At 43.7% G+C, this 14,428-nt stretch overlaps 1 protein-coding gene across 2 annotated transcripts in view; it reads right to left on the reverse strand.

The window, feature by feature from the left end:
- Positions 1 to 2,845, reverse strand: part of LOC149067891 (tudor domain-containing protein 7A-like) — a 57,547-nt gene extending 54,702 nt beyond the window's left edge. The window contains exon 1 of one of the 2 annotated variants that reach the window (XM_089252063.1): positions 2,740 to 2,845. The gene's annotated coding sequence lies outside the window, so the exon portion shown is untranslated. Of the gene's footprint in view, positions 1 to 2,602; positions 2,710 to 2,739 lie in introns of those variants that run through there. The other variant, XM_089252064.1, reaches the window with a different exon arrangement.
- Between the last annotated feature and the right edge of the window lie 11,583 nt (positions 2,846 to 14,428).

Below are 14,428 nucleotides of genomic sequence, written 5' to 3' on the forward strand. Positions count from 1 at the left end.
ATTGCAGGATGTATTGTTAAGGCGCAGGACTCTATTTTCTTTGCAATATCTGTAATAAATTGATACAATAATGATCAGTAAGAAGAAAATGAAATGCATGTACATCTAACGTACTACAATTCAAGTCAGTGAAATCTCAATATAACAACACTCTGCGGTCCAGGACAAACATATCGTCATAGGACTACCGTTATATCAAGAGGCAGCAGTTTAACATTACACTGTGGCGATTCCCAAACAAGACAAAAAATATATATATATATATATTGTTGCTGAGGGCCTCGTCATAACGAGGTTTCCCTGTATTTCACAAACTGGTACAACTGTTACCCCTTTAGCCCGACTCTTTCCTCCCTCGGACGGCTAACTTCGGCCAATAAAAGACTAGTGCATTGGCTTAATTAGTATGTTGTTTAAAGCTATTCAGAGTATAAAATCGGGTCTGTTCTCCCCTCATTCAGTGCTCACAAGCGATAGATTGAATATGCTATATCCATAAACAATATTATCCAGAACCATAGGCGCAGACATGAAGAAAACATTGGGGGAAGGGGCTGAAAGTTGCTGGTTGTCCTGTATATACAGGAATGAAGTGCATATGCAGGAGAGAGAGGGTGCGTTGCATTATTTTTTCCAGAAATTAATGTGGGAGGGCTAAAATGACTTTGGCCCTTAGATTCCAGCACCTGCCATAAGCGGATACAGGCTCCTCAAACGAAAGTAGGGGGAAGGAATCAATAAGGATAAATACAGCGATCAGGGAACTAATGTCTACCTCCATCCTCTCGTCCAAGGCTGCAACTAGATGCTTGATCAGCTGGGCCAAACACATATTTTGACGCCCTTTATAATGTTGAATAGGTTAAAGCAGTGTTTCCCAAAGTGGGCGATGGAATGGTCCAGGGAGCGCTCAAAACTACGAATACAACATAGGATGCTACGAGTTCGCTTGAGTCTGGGGGTGATGAGAGAAAAAAATTTCTGAAGGGGCAATGAAACAAAAAGTTTGAGAACTATGGTTTAAAGGATGAAATTTATGGATCCTCTGGTCCGGCACCGGGCACGAAACCCACCTGCTTCCCCGGATTCTGGGCCTTGCTCCTGTCCATAGCAATGCTTGAGGGACGTGTCTAATGCACGAATGGCATGGTGGTAAGATGCTTGTTTACCATCATGAAAAAATTGCCGTCACGGTCCCAGGTTCAAACCCAGGAAAGAATAAAGATATTTTTCCCTAATGAGGCTGAGGTGACCACCGATAGATGGCACCTCAATTTTCAGTCTAACTAATCAATGGCAGTAAATAGCAATATGGCCAGAGTTGGTGTTTGGTGAAGTAGTGTCTATGCCAATAACGCAATTCTTTCACTGAACCGGAGAGGGCATTGGTAGCCTTGTTTGATTCTCAAACTGTGCAGAGCTACGCCCTGGTGCACCTCCAACCTTTGACAGAGGCGCCTCGGAACGGTGATGCTGACAAAGGTTTTTACAAAAATATTCTATTTCAACCAGCAGTGCCCACTTCTTTGAAGATGCCTGCAGTTTTTCCTTTTCTTGGAAGTTTGAAATATTAAAATATTTTTTTATAGCATGTTTTTTTACAGCTCGAATGTGTCAAGACGTAATATGACACCCCAAAAGTGTGAGGGGGGGGGGGGTGTCATAATGTCCTGCGACTAAAAGAAATGCTGTTGTTGGATTTATGTGGAACCTTAGTAGTTGAACCTTTGCTAAAAGATATACGAGTAATAAAACAGATGGATCTTCACAAGGAAATCGGAAATAAAAAATTAAAAAAAAAGCGATGGGGATGCATCTTTGCAAAACATGACATTGATGATAATAATAATCTCAGACCTTGAAATATAATTGTTCAAAACTCCATCTAGTGATGAGATAATAAAGTAGAAGGATGGCTGTACAGATGGCAGCACATGTATGACAAATTATTTTCTGTAAAAGACAGAAAAGTCGGTGCGCCTGCAAATGCTGTCATAGGCACCACCATCATACATGGCAGCAACAGCAATTGCTGTCGTAACCACTTGATTTGTGAAAATACCCAAAAAAAAAAGTCTGCGTGACACCAAACGCAGTCGTAACCACTTGACAGATCAAACATCTTTAGGGAGCTCGCGGATAAGCATCGAGAAGGGAAACGGGCACTGCGAGAGGGAAAAAATTTGAGAACCCCCCTTTTTTTTGTCCACCCAAGCCAACCCAGAATTCCCCCATACTGCACCCGTGGCTTCACTACCCCACTGGGCCATTCAGGCAACAACCCCCCAAGGGGTGATACCACCCCTTTTGAGGGGCAACACTCAACAGAAAACGGCCAACACATGAGACTTTGGCGGGGAAATCGCCTACTACCGATTCGGAATTCAACATGGATGGCACTTGGCCGCCGATGCCATTTTGACCGCCAATAACCCAAATACATAATATACATATATATTAAATAAGATTTACAACAACGTAACGAGGTCCGACCCAACGATCGGGCCCGAGTCTCGGGAACGTGGCGCCCCCGATTGTGGAACCGACTTCCGGGAGAGCATTTAATTACAGCTTCGACCTTATCGAGTGGCCATTCACTTACCACAACCAACCAGAACCGAAACCACGAGGCTAAGGTCACATGAACACAATCAACATATAATTATATTATTACTAATCGCCATAATAGCCACTATAATTACATTAGGTTATTATAACGTGGAATTAATTGTTATTTACATGAATGGCCGCCGAAATATCTCCTATAATATATACACTGGTACTGCCAACAATGAGATAAAAAAAAAAAATACCGCCGTTCACGTCAAGCAAGCATAGAAAATATGACATTGGTGGAGGATAGTTTTTCCTGAATATTCTTCTCTTCTGCCATTTTTGTCGCTTGCAGATTGACGAATCACGGATAGACTCTTATTCAAAAGTTGTTACATTTTAAATGTTAGACAAGAAATGATTGATAGTTATGTTTTTTTTTAGCGCATGTGTTAAAGCTAGTTAAAATCCATAAAATGGTTGTTATATGCATTTTTGACGTTTTAAAGGCTTGAAATAGATAAATTTAAAGTATAAAATGCTCATACATCGTATATATCTAGAGAAAAATACACGCCACATCATGTGGATATTCGAATGACCATATATCCCTATGAAAAATACGGGAAATCAAGGATTGGCTAAAGCCGGGTCTTCCTAGGAATAAGTTTTTTGCGCAGCGTGAACCGAATTAGACTATTTCGCGCCTACAGAAACACGTTACATAATCACGCTACGCGTTTGTGTTTTCCTAGCGAGGCACATCAGATCAGGGCGGCTATATAAAGTATATGGCTTTGGCATCAGCTACTCTGTCGTCTGCATGCTCCGGTTTGAAGGGAAGTGAAATAAAACACACAAGAGTGAAGAGAATATCGGCAAAACGCGCGGCGCACGACGCATTTGAGTCCTCCAGAAGGAGTCAGCGCTGACATGAGCCCTATTGCGCTCTGTAGGGAAACAGTCATGCTGCTTTTCTTATTGGTGAGTGGACTGCGTGTCGCGCTGGGCGAATCACGTTGCGCGCGGCACAGGAAATCTGCTCTTAGGAAAACCCGACTTTACCAAATGTCTTCCAACGGCTAAAATCCGGGAACTCGTTACCCGTAAAAAAGGGACGCCCCATCCAAGCAGTCACCGAAAATCCACCAAAACCGAAAGAACGCCCAACGTTTCTTCCGAGATCCGTATGGAAAAATATAAACGCGTCCCGTAACACCGAAAAAATAGACATTACATCCAAAGGGAAAATTACCAAGAAATCGACAAAAAATACAAGTCCAGAAGTTGCTTCGGCAGAAAAAACCAAGTCCGTCGAGATCACAAGAACCAATCCTAAAACGAGTTCAAACTCTACGGACTTCGCAACGCTCCCTCCATCTACGGACTCTACAAAAAACTTGGAAAAATTCCCGAGCAAACAGGCCTCGACCAGCAAAGCCGCACCGAAACGCAAGAAAGTTGCCGAACCACGCCCGGCACCATCGGCAACCAAAAAGGCCGACAACATCGGCGACCTCACCGGATCTGACGAAGACCATTGCCCAAATTCAACATTGTATATGTTTGAATACGCAAAACTTTGCTTCGAGGATATCCTCAAGTTTAACTCCAAAAAAGACCGGCGAGCAGTCTTCGAAAAATTCTTATACGAGGCCGGGAACATTATCTCGGATACCTAAGCCTCGCCAAAAATCGAAAAAACTTTTCTCAGCATTTAATCGGAAGGTATTCTTTTCTTTTCTTTTTCCTTTCCACAACTTTCATTCTGTCAAAAAAAAAAAAAAAAAATCATCTTCAAAAAAACTTAGAAAAAAATTTTGTGAAAAAAAAAAAAAAAAAAATCGTGTTTTTAAACTTCCTCTTCATCGTTACTCTATCTTTTCTTGACTTTGAAAAATAATCGTATTAACACTATCTCTTTTTTCCCACTTCTTGCAATTTTATCTTGTGCATAACATGTATCTTTTCAGATTCCAGCCAATACGGAATCACGAAGGCGTCTGATCCAATCCCAGACGTGCAGGCCAACATCAAAGCGTTGCCCGACCGGGCTTCTTCACATGCGAAGCTCATAATAATACTAACATCGTAAGGAAGTGGTGGCATTTTGCATCGTCCAAATTTAATTTTAATTGAAAACCAGTGAACCATAAATTAACTTTTTCAAAAGAGGAATTTTTTCCAACCTTTCCCCTCTCGTACACTCACATACATATTTACACAAACACTACTCCCTTGTCTTTTTTCCTTCATCAGGGGGACGCGACGGGCCCCCAGCCTGTATGGGGAATATATGGCCCGCTTAAGGGCCAGGCATCCCCTTAAAATTTTTATTCTGGTTCTGGTTCTTCGAGAAAAATGCGTCAAATCGGCATTCCATTATACGGGACAGCCAAAAATGATGCCAAAGGTGAGTAAAGATGCCAACTGTTGCCTGGGGCGTACGAAGGATACATAGACTGGTCATATTTTCTCGAGGAAAAACAAATACGGGACATAGCCAATTATGCTAAAAAATGGCGTTAAAAGTAAACAAAGTTGACAAATGTTGCTGAAATTACAGGAGAACCATAATGGCGGTAAATGAAGCATTACTGCAAACTGCAGTGGTTTAAAATTAATTCCACGAAATATAACGTTCACACGAAGGTTTTAAACAACTGGTTGTTGTGAAGATGAATTTTTGGAAAGAGAGAAAATTCAACTGCCCATACGGGTAATTTAACCCACGTCCTTTCACTTTCCGGGTGAACGCCCTAGACCACTAGACTACAGAGGCAACGAATCTCTCAATCTATCCTTGGAGCTCGTGTACACTGAAAGGGATCGCACATGGATGGTCGGACCTGACTCAGGCCAAAGCTCACTATTGCTGACGCTGCCACCAGATGGCGAATTATCCGAGGATGACGTCACTCTCCGCTTTTCATACAAAGGTTTTTAACAACTGGCTGTGCGAAGATATATTTTGGAGAGAAAATTCAACTGCCCCTGCGGGGAATCGAACCCACGTCCTTTCACTTACCTGGTCAACACAACTGAACCACTAGACTACAGAGGCAACGAATCTCTCAATCTATCCTTGGAGCTCGTGTACACTGAAAGGGATCGTACATGGACGGTCGGACCTAACTCAGGCCAAGCTCACAACTGCTGACGCTGCCACCAGATGGCGACTTACGAAAGGATGACGTCACTCTCCATTACCGTACACAGGGCTGCAACTAGATACTTCTTCAGCCGGGGCAAGAACGCATTTTGGCGCCCACATGTGATGTAGAAGAAGCAGTTAAAGGGTGCATTCGGTGCCCCTTCCATCCAGCGCCCGGGGCACAAGACCCGCCTGCTCCCTCCTCCCTAGTTGCGACCCCGACCATACGCCGTTGATTTCGTTGCCTTTGTAGTCCAGTGGTACAGGGCGTTCACCCGAAAAGTGGAAGGACGTGGGTTTCTTTCCCCGCAAAGGCAGTTGAGAATTTTCTCTCTTTCCAAAAATTCATCTTCGCAGCAGCCAGTGGTTAAAAACCTTCGTATGGTAGTGGAGAGTGACGTCACACACACCCTTTCGTAAAACGTTCACCAAGAGACAAACATTCTCATTTATACTTGTAATTATGATAATATAATAATTTATGAGTTGAAAAATAATTTCAATCATTGACTTCAACAAAGAATAAAAATTCAAGTAGGCTTCGCGTAAAAAAACGGGACACATTCGCGAAAAAGTCAGGACAGACAGAAAAAAAAAACGGGACTCTCCCGAGAAATACAGGACCCTTAAAATACTGTCACTCTAAGGATCGATCTTTGGAGGGAGCACAAAAGGATTGGCGGGGGGGGGGGCCCTTTTTTTTTCTTCCTGAGAAATTGTGAGTCACCACTCTTCGAAAAGCAATTAAATTAACGGAAATTAGATAAAAATGGCATATAAAAGGCATTTCCTTTCAATATTTCAACTTTAATTTAAATTTCGATAATTTTTTTTTTTGTAGGCTTGAGGAGGGCACGGATAACACCAGCTAGAGTAGATTCTGCTCTAGCTGGTGTAAGCACGGGTTTCCTATGCGTCTCCCCCCCCCCTCCTCCCTCCTGCGTACGCCTCTGACAGTTGCGAAAGTCGCTGAAAATCGAAAAATCGCCAGTGTGTGGTGTAAAATGAAGCACTGCTGCAGATTGTAGTGGAGTCCAATGAATTCCACCAAATTAAATTGTTGAACATAACTAAGCTGACCATATTTCCTCGAGAGAAATACGGGACATTGGGATTCCAAATACGGGAAAATACGGGACATCGCCAATTATTGCCAAAAACGACACCAAAACCACACAAAGTTGCCAAATATTGTTGAAATTACGGATAAATCACAATGGCGGGAAATGATGCGTAGATTAAAATGTATTCCACGAAAAAAAAAACCAAGGCAAATGTCGGAGATTAGTATTCTCATATATCGATGTAACTATCATAAAATAATTTATGAGTTGAAAAATAATGTCAATCTTTGACTTCAATAAAGAATAAAAATTCAACTAGGCTTCGTGTAAAATACGGGAAAAACCGGGACACTTTTGCCAAAAAGTCGGGACGGCCAAAAAAACAAAATACCGGGACTGTCCCGGGGAATACGGGACGTATGGTCACCCTAAACATAACAAATATGCGAGATGAATCTCTTGTTATTTATATAGTTGTAATTATCATAATATAATTCATGACTTTTAAAAAACAATTCCAATCCTTAATTTCAATAAAGAGAAAAAATCCGAATGAGCTTCATTGAAAATATGTTTAAAAAAAAAAACCCGGTAATTTTTGCGAAAAAGACGGGAATAGCCAAAAATCACGTAAAAATACGGGAATGTCCTGAGGAATACGGGACGTATGGTCACACTCGAAATGATCGAATCGAATGGAGGATAGATGGAAAACCTATTCCTCTTATCTTTTTCATTTTCATTTCCTGTGTGCTTTCAAAAACGCTACTTTTGAGATTTGCCTCTGCTATTTCAACTGAACACTGACCAAATTTGTTGCGAAAAGCCTGCACGTAAAAGCGGGTTTTAATCCTAGATTCCAAAATAGAACAATAATTAGGATGACTGAAATCGCTGCGAAGTTGCGAGATCCAAAAAAATCCATCTATAGCAGATGGCCTTCGCGCGAAGCTTTAGCGTAATTGAAGAAGTCCATTTCACCTGTAGCCATAGCAGGCCGACGCAAGCAATATCTTTGCCATTTTTTTGTGGTAATTCTGTTACTGCCAAAGCCCGAAGTTGGGCACTTCGCGAAGTGGCCGGCCCAGTTAACCCGGCCAATGTCTGAAATTCGGGCCCCTATGTGTCGATCCCTGTATATGTATCACTAAGCTATCTACAGTATATCGATCCCTATGATTCAGGGTCATTGCCGTGTTGGCGTTTTTTTTTTTTTGTGATAATTATGCCCATTTATAACCGTAATTACTATGCTTCGCTATGGCAGCACTAACGACCAAAGGAATCTGAATATACACTGCTCAAAACAATTAGGGGAGCAAGCAAAAAAGTGAAGAAAACCGTGCGAGACAGCCACGTATTGGCATACAATGGATAGTACAATGGCGTATCAATGCGCAATACAGAAAAAAGACGTAAAAACATTTGGAATTAAGCTTTAATTCTTTGAAAATATGGAAAAAAGATGAAAAGATGATTTAGGGCAGCAATTTGGCTACATGTAAACGATTAAAAAAAGTACTGTTTGGACATGATGCATGAGTTTTAATAGGGCGTGTGGTCTCCTCGAACAGCTGAGACTGCTGCACACCTGTTTGCCATGGATGCGATGAGGTTATCGATCAGACTTTGGGGAATACTGTTCCACTCCTCAAGAAGTGCAATCTGTAAGTCCCGGACAGTGACAGGCGGCCTTGGTCGCGCAGCAATGCGTCGTCCAAGGGGCATGTTTGGGACATGCTCGATTGGATTCAGGTCAGGAGAGCACGCTGGCAATTCCATACGCTGTATTGTTTCAGCTTCAAGCATGTTCTCCACCAGACGAGCTCTATGCGGTCGGGCATTATCATCCTGGAAAACAAAGGAATCTCCAATGGCTCCAGCGTAAGGGATGACATGAGGTCGCAGTATCTCGTCTGCATACCTTCGGGCCGTCAAAGTGCCATTCCGAATGATATGCAGGTCCGTACGTCCGCCTATGCTGATTCCACCCCATACCATCCAACCAGCTCGTCTGTATTGTGACCTTTCACGAACGAATGCGGCTGTCCCTCCATACCAGAACACGTCGGGTGTCACACTCCAGACTGAATCGGGACTCGTCTGTAAACAGCACTTGGCTCCAATCATGTTGCTCCCAATCTCGATGTTCAGCAGCCCATCTTCTTCAGGCCGCACGGTGGCGTGGGGTCAATGGAATGCAGACCATTGGCCTACGTGCATAGAGCCCTCCCTCATGAAGCCAATTACGTACTGTTTAGCTGGACACCCTTCGTCCTGTTGCCAAGAGCAACCGTCTTTGCAGCTGCGTAGCATTCTCTGTTCTGTTTCGACGGGCTGTTAACCGTACATACCGGTCATCAGTTGCTATAGTAGCGCGTGGCCGACCTTGCCCTGGTCGACGTCTAACATTTCCTGTTTCTTGGAATCGATTCCACAGCCTTGCAACAACACTTCTGGCGACTCCAACAGCGTCCGCGACACTACGTCGTGTTTGCCCGGATTCCAGTCTGCCTATAACACGCCATGCTATGGATTCCGGTAAATCACATTGTTGAGACATCCTCAAGTCATCTTGTCTCAAAAAAAAATACTGCGCAATCGAATTTCACAGTTACGGCAATAAAACAGACGTTTCTGCAACATCCCGATTTCTGCCCTTATCTCCTTTTTCTGGTTTTTGACGTCATGAACTTTGATTTGCATATGAAGTTTTCTTCTTCCGTTTCCTGCTAGGCTTAAATTATGGATGATTCATTTTATGTTACTCATCGGTATACATCTTTGCGTAATTTTGTTAAAACCATGTGCTCCCCTAATTGTTTTGAGCAGCGTATGTGAGTGACCAAAACAGTGTGCAATCAAAAGAGTGACCAAAACAGGGTGCAAACAAAAGAGTGACCAAAACAGTGTGAAAACAAAAGAGGCCAAAACAGTGTGCAAACAATAGAGGGACCAGAACAGTGTGCAAACAATAGAGGGACCAGAACAGTGTGCAAACAATAGAGGGACCAGAACAGTGTGCAAACAATAGAGGGACCAGAACAGTGTGCAAACAATAGAGGCACCAGAACAGTGTGCAAACAATAGAGGGACCAGAACAGTGTGCAAACAATAGAGGGACCAGAACAGTGTGCAAACAATAGAGGCACCAGAACAGTGTGCAAACAATAGAGGGACCAGAACAGTGTGCAAACAATAGAGGCACCAGAACAGTGTGCAAACAATAGAGGCACCAGAACAGTGTGCAAACGAAAGAGTGACTATAGAGCCACAGGTGTACACTTACAGAACGGGCGGGGGAGGCCAAGCGAGTTATAGCACAGTGTTATGCTCGACTTTAGGTCGTCTAACCAAAAAAAAGGGAAAGTTAAATAAAAGTATAAAAGTATATGCAAATTAGAAATCTACACGACTTTCTATTGGTCCCTTTGTCTCTTGCTTGAAAATAAAGAGCCAGGATAGAATTTGCGAGGCGCTAGTTTTTCCCTTCTCGTTTTGGTGCTCAGTTTTGTTTCCTCGACTGGCAGCGGCGGCCGGGACGCGCATCGAGATCATCTAAAGTCAGAAGAGTGTTCCTGGAGCCACTTTGTAGCAATTCTGGACGAGTGGGGTGTCGCATTGTCTTGCTGAAATTGTCCAAGTCCGTCGGAATGCACAATGGACATGAATGGGTGCAGGTGATCAGACAGGATGCTTACGTACCTGTCACCTGTCAGAGTCGTATCTAGACGTATCAGGGGTCCCATATCACGCCAACTGCACACGCCCCATACCATCACAGAGCCTCCACCAGCTTGAACAGTCCCCTGCTGACATGTAGGGTCCATGGATTCATGAGGTTGTCTCCGTACACGTCCATCAACTCGAAGCAATTGGAACCGAGACTCGTCAGACCAGGCAACGTGTTTCCAGTTCTCGACAGTCCAATGTCGATGTTGTCGGGCCCAGGCGAGGCGTAAAGCTTGATGACTGCACGGTACACGAGTGTGCCTTCGGCTCCGAAAGCCCATATCGATGATGTTTCGTTGAATGGTTCGCACGCTGATACTTGTTGATGGCCCAGCATTGAAATCTGCAGCAATTTGCGGAAAAGTTGCACGTCATCCCGTTCTTGCATGATCTTTTTGCGGCCACAGCGATGTCGTAGATTTAATTTTTTACCGGATTGCCGATATTCACGGTGCACTCGTGAAATGGTCGTACGTGAAAATCCAAATTTCATCGCTACCTCGGATGTCCCATCTCTCGTGCGCCGACTATAACACCACGTTCAAACTCACTTAAATCTCGATAACCTGCCATTGTAGCAGCAGTAACCGATCTAGCAACTATGCCAGACACTTGTTGTGTTATATAGGCGTTGCGGACCACAGCGCCGTACTCTAATTGGTTCCATATCTCTTTATTTGCATACGCATGCCTGTACCAGTTTTTTTTTGGCTCTTCAGTTTACATTTACATTGGGATGTGGAGGGTATCTCCGAAGGAGGAAGGGCTGCATGGATTGATCTTTCTTTACTCCTGAGTCTTATGATCATGGTATGCAGGCTAGGAATTTTTGGTCTTGGTTCTGGAGCGGTACATTCGGAGTCGTTGGAATCGTCAGTCCGGTTAATTGGACGTCTGAATTCTGTTTCGCATGTTTCAAGATGTTCCACGTGTTTTATTATGCGATTTGCATTCCATCGGACTTCTGATGATGCGTCTTTTCCAGAGTGTCAGTTTGTCCCGGTCTGGGGACTTATAAAATGGAACTCTTTGGTCTTGGGGAACTCTGAGATGAAATGAAAACCGTTTCCCTCTTTTTCGCAGAGGCAGAGTCTACTATTTTGAATCTTGCCAGATAGGCCGGGAATGGTCCGTGTTCGGTGGAAAAGATAGTAATCGTAATCGTAATCTCCTGAAGTGTTGAGAGAGAGAGGCTACTAATGCCTCTACTTCAGCGCCTCACGCCACAGTGCGTGAAATAAGGAAGGCAAGGTAGCATGCTTGCCCGGTATGCAAGAGGGCCTGGGTTCGAGTCCCGGCGGAGACGTGATGGCTTTTCTTCCCGAGTTCACCTCAGCATAATATCCGGAAAATAACCGTTTCCTTGATATCTCGAGCTGAGAAAAAGCCACCTATCTCTCTCTAAAGATAGTAATGTGTTTCTGGGCCATGGCAAGTGGTCGTCTATACTGACTTCGTGGATCTTACGCCCTGGACTTCCGGCGTCCCACCTTTCTTGCCAGTGACGTAATGATTCTTGAATCCACTTTCTTTTGTATGCTGTTCTAGGGGTCGGTATGGTACAGGGGGTTCCTTCCTTGGTGGCCGGCTTTGCGAAGGAAGTCAGCTTGATCTTTGCTATGAGCTTTGATCCAACACAGAAGTATTTTGCTGTTTCGAATAAGTAGCTCACGAACTTCACGGGCCATTGGATTTGTTGTGAGTGGATCTTTAAGAGCTTTCAAAGAGGACACGCTGTCCGCTTTTTATTACGGTAATATCTGGAAATGTGTTGTTGTGCCACTTTTCTACAGCTTTCTCGATGGCTAGCATCTCAGCTTGGAATACTGTATATTCCGATCGTGTAGTTTGGAGATCCAGTAGTCTCTCGCTTCGTTGTCGCTGAATATGTTGTGTAAGCTGCTCCCACTCCCTCCGTTGTTTTGGATCCATCCGTGTGTGTATTATTCTTCCACGTGTTTCCGGAATATTCTGGAGAAGGTGCACACAATATCGTCTGCCGGTGTGATCTGTCCATCCCATGGTTTCGTTTTCTATGATATCCACTTGCGAGAATTTATCTTCTGGTTGGATACCTTCGTCATTGCACAGAAGCAAACTAATCAAGTTAGGCTCACAACACGTACACACACACAGTGCCAACATGTGCCAATCCGTTAGAAGTCCCGCAAAGGAATATGGACGAGGTGCATGTGTGGTTCCGAGTAGACCGGTTTACGGAAATTTCGCCCTCGACATTTCACCTCCAACATTTTGCCCCTGACATTTCGCCTGCCGTGTGAGTGATGAAGTGAGTGGGTGAGTGACCTTTTGATTGACCAAGTTAGTGGTGAGTGACCACATAAGTGGCCAAGTGAGTGACGACATTAGTGACCAAGTAAATGCGTTGGTGACCGCATGAGTGACCCAGTGTATGTATAATCATATACGATCACTCACTTGGTTCCTCATACGGCCATTCACTTGACTAGTCATATGGTCACTCGTTTGATCATTCATTCATACATACAATGGTCACTCATTCATACAGTCACTTATGCAGCCACTCACTTCTTGATTATTCATACAGTCACTTATACAGCCACTCATTTGATCATTCATATGGTCAGTCACTCACTCACTTGATCATTCATACAGACACTTATACAGCCATTTACTCACTTGATCATTCATACAGTCACTTATACAGCCCCTCATTGGATCATTCATATGGTCAGTCACTCACTCATTTACTTATTCAGTCACTCACTTGGTCACTCATACTATCACTCACTTGGTCACTCATACTATCACTCACTTGGCCATTCTTGGTCAATGCAGGCGAAATTTCTTTCCCCCGGGCTGGGCTGGGATTCTTTCCGGGTCCCCCAAAAAACCTGTGTGTGTGTGTTTTTTAAACTGTATTTCTTCATAAGCCCTCTGCCCTTGTGGGGGGGGGGGACGCGACTTCAGGTTTGCAGTTGGTACTGCCATGCGCATTCCAGCCTCTGGTGCCGAAGAACAATCCAAGCATGCACCATTTCCACTTCGAAATGTGGTAGACAGATGGCACCACCACCACCAGAACACGAAATATGCATAACTCTATTACTCAATCGTGCCTCATAACGCATTCCTCTGCGGAATTTCTAACGAATCGCTACATGCCGGAACGTGTGTGTGTGTGTGTGTGTGTATGTACTGTATATGAGTGGCCCTAATGTATTTATGTTGTCTGAGTTGCGTTTGTTTCGTGTTCTTGCTGGTGCCGCCATCTGTCTTCCACATTTTGAGTTAGATATACAGTCGAATCCCGTTTTAACGAATACCGCTATAGAGAAACTCTCGTTTTAACGAACACTCTTCTAATCCCCCTGATAAGTTTACTTATGAACAATGCAAAAACCTGGAATTCCTTTATAACGAAATTTCGTTAAAACGAAGTGATTTCTCAGGTCTCCCGGAGTTCGTTATAACGGGATTTGTCTGTAGTAAATCCGTGAACTTTCATGTTATGTAAGTATCGTGTTGGAGGTATGGCTGATCTGCGAGGAGACACTTTCCTAATAGGGAGGCCGTTTCGCATTCGCGCCTCGAAGGTGGGAAAACCGCTGGAAACCAACTTCAGCCGACCACCGCTCCGCTGTGCTGTCAACAGAAAAAATTCACAAATGACTGAAAATTTTTTCCGTCATATGGTGAATTTTTGGCGACATTTGGCTACATCCCGTATTTTGCTGTATGAAATATGGTCATCAACGTTACACGATCGCTTAAAAAAAAAGATTGGGAAAGTCTTTCGATGATTAACAAAGAACCGTTAAAAACTATGGGTAGTAAATTCCTCACCGATAAGGGACGAGATATCTCGGCTTAAGGAAAAATGGAAGAAATACGTCCCAACTCTCTCTCTCTCTCTCTCTCCCCCTATTTTTGTTTCCTTTTC

The sequence above is a fragment of the Pholcus phalangioides genome, unplaced genomic scaffold (assembly GCF_987345545.1).
Source record: "Pholcus phalangioides strain wild (caught in Gottingen) unplaced genomic scaffold, Ppha-v1.0 ptg000028l_1, whole genome shotgun sequence".
NCBI classification, from domain to species: domain Eukaryota; kingdom Metazoa; phylum Arthropoda; class Arachnida; order Araneae; family Pholcidae; genus Pholcus; species Pholcus phalangioides.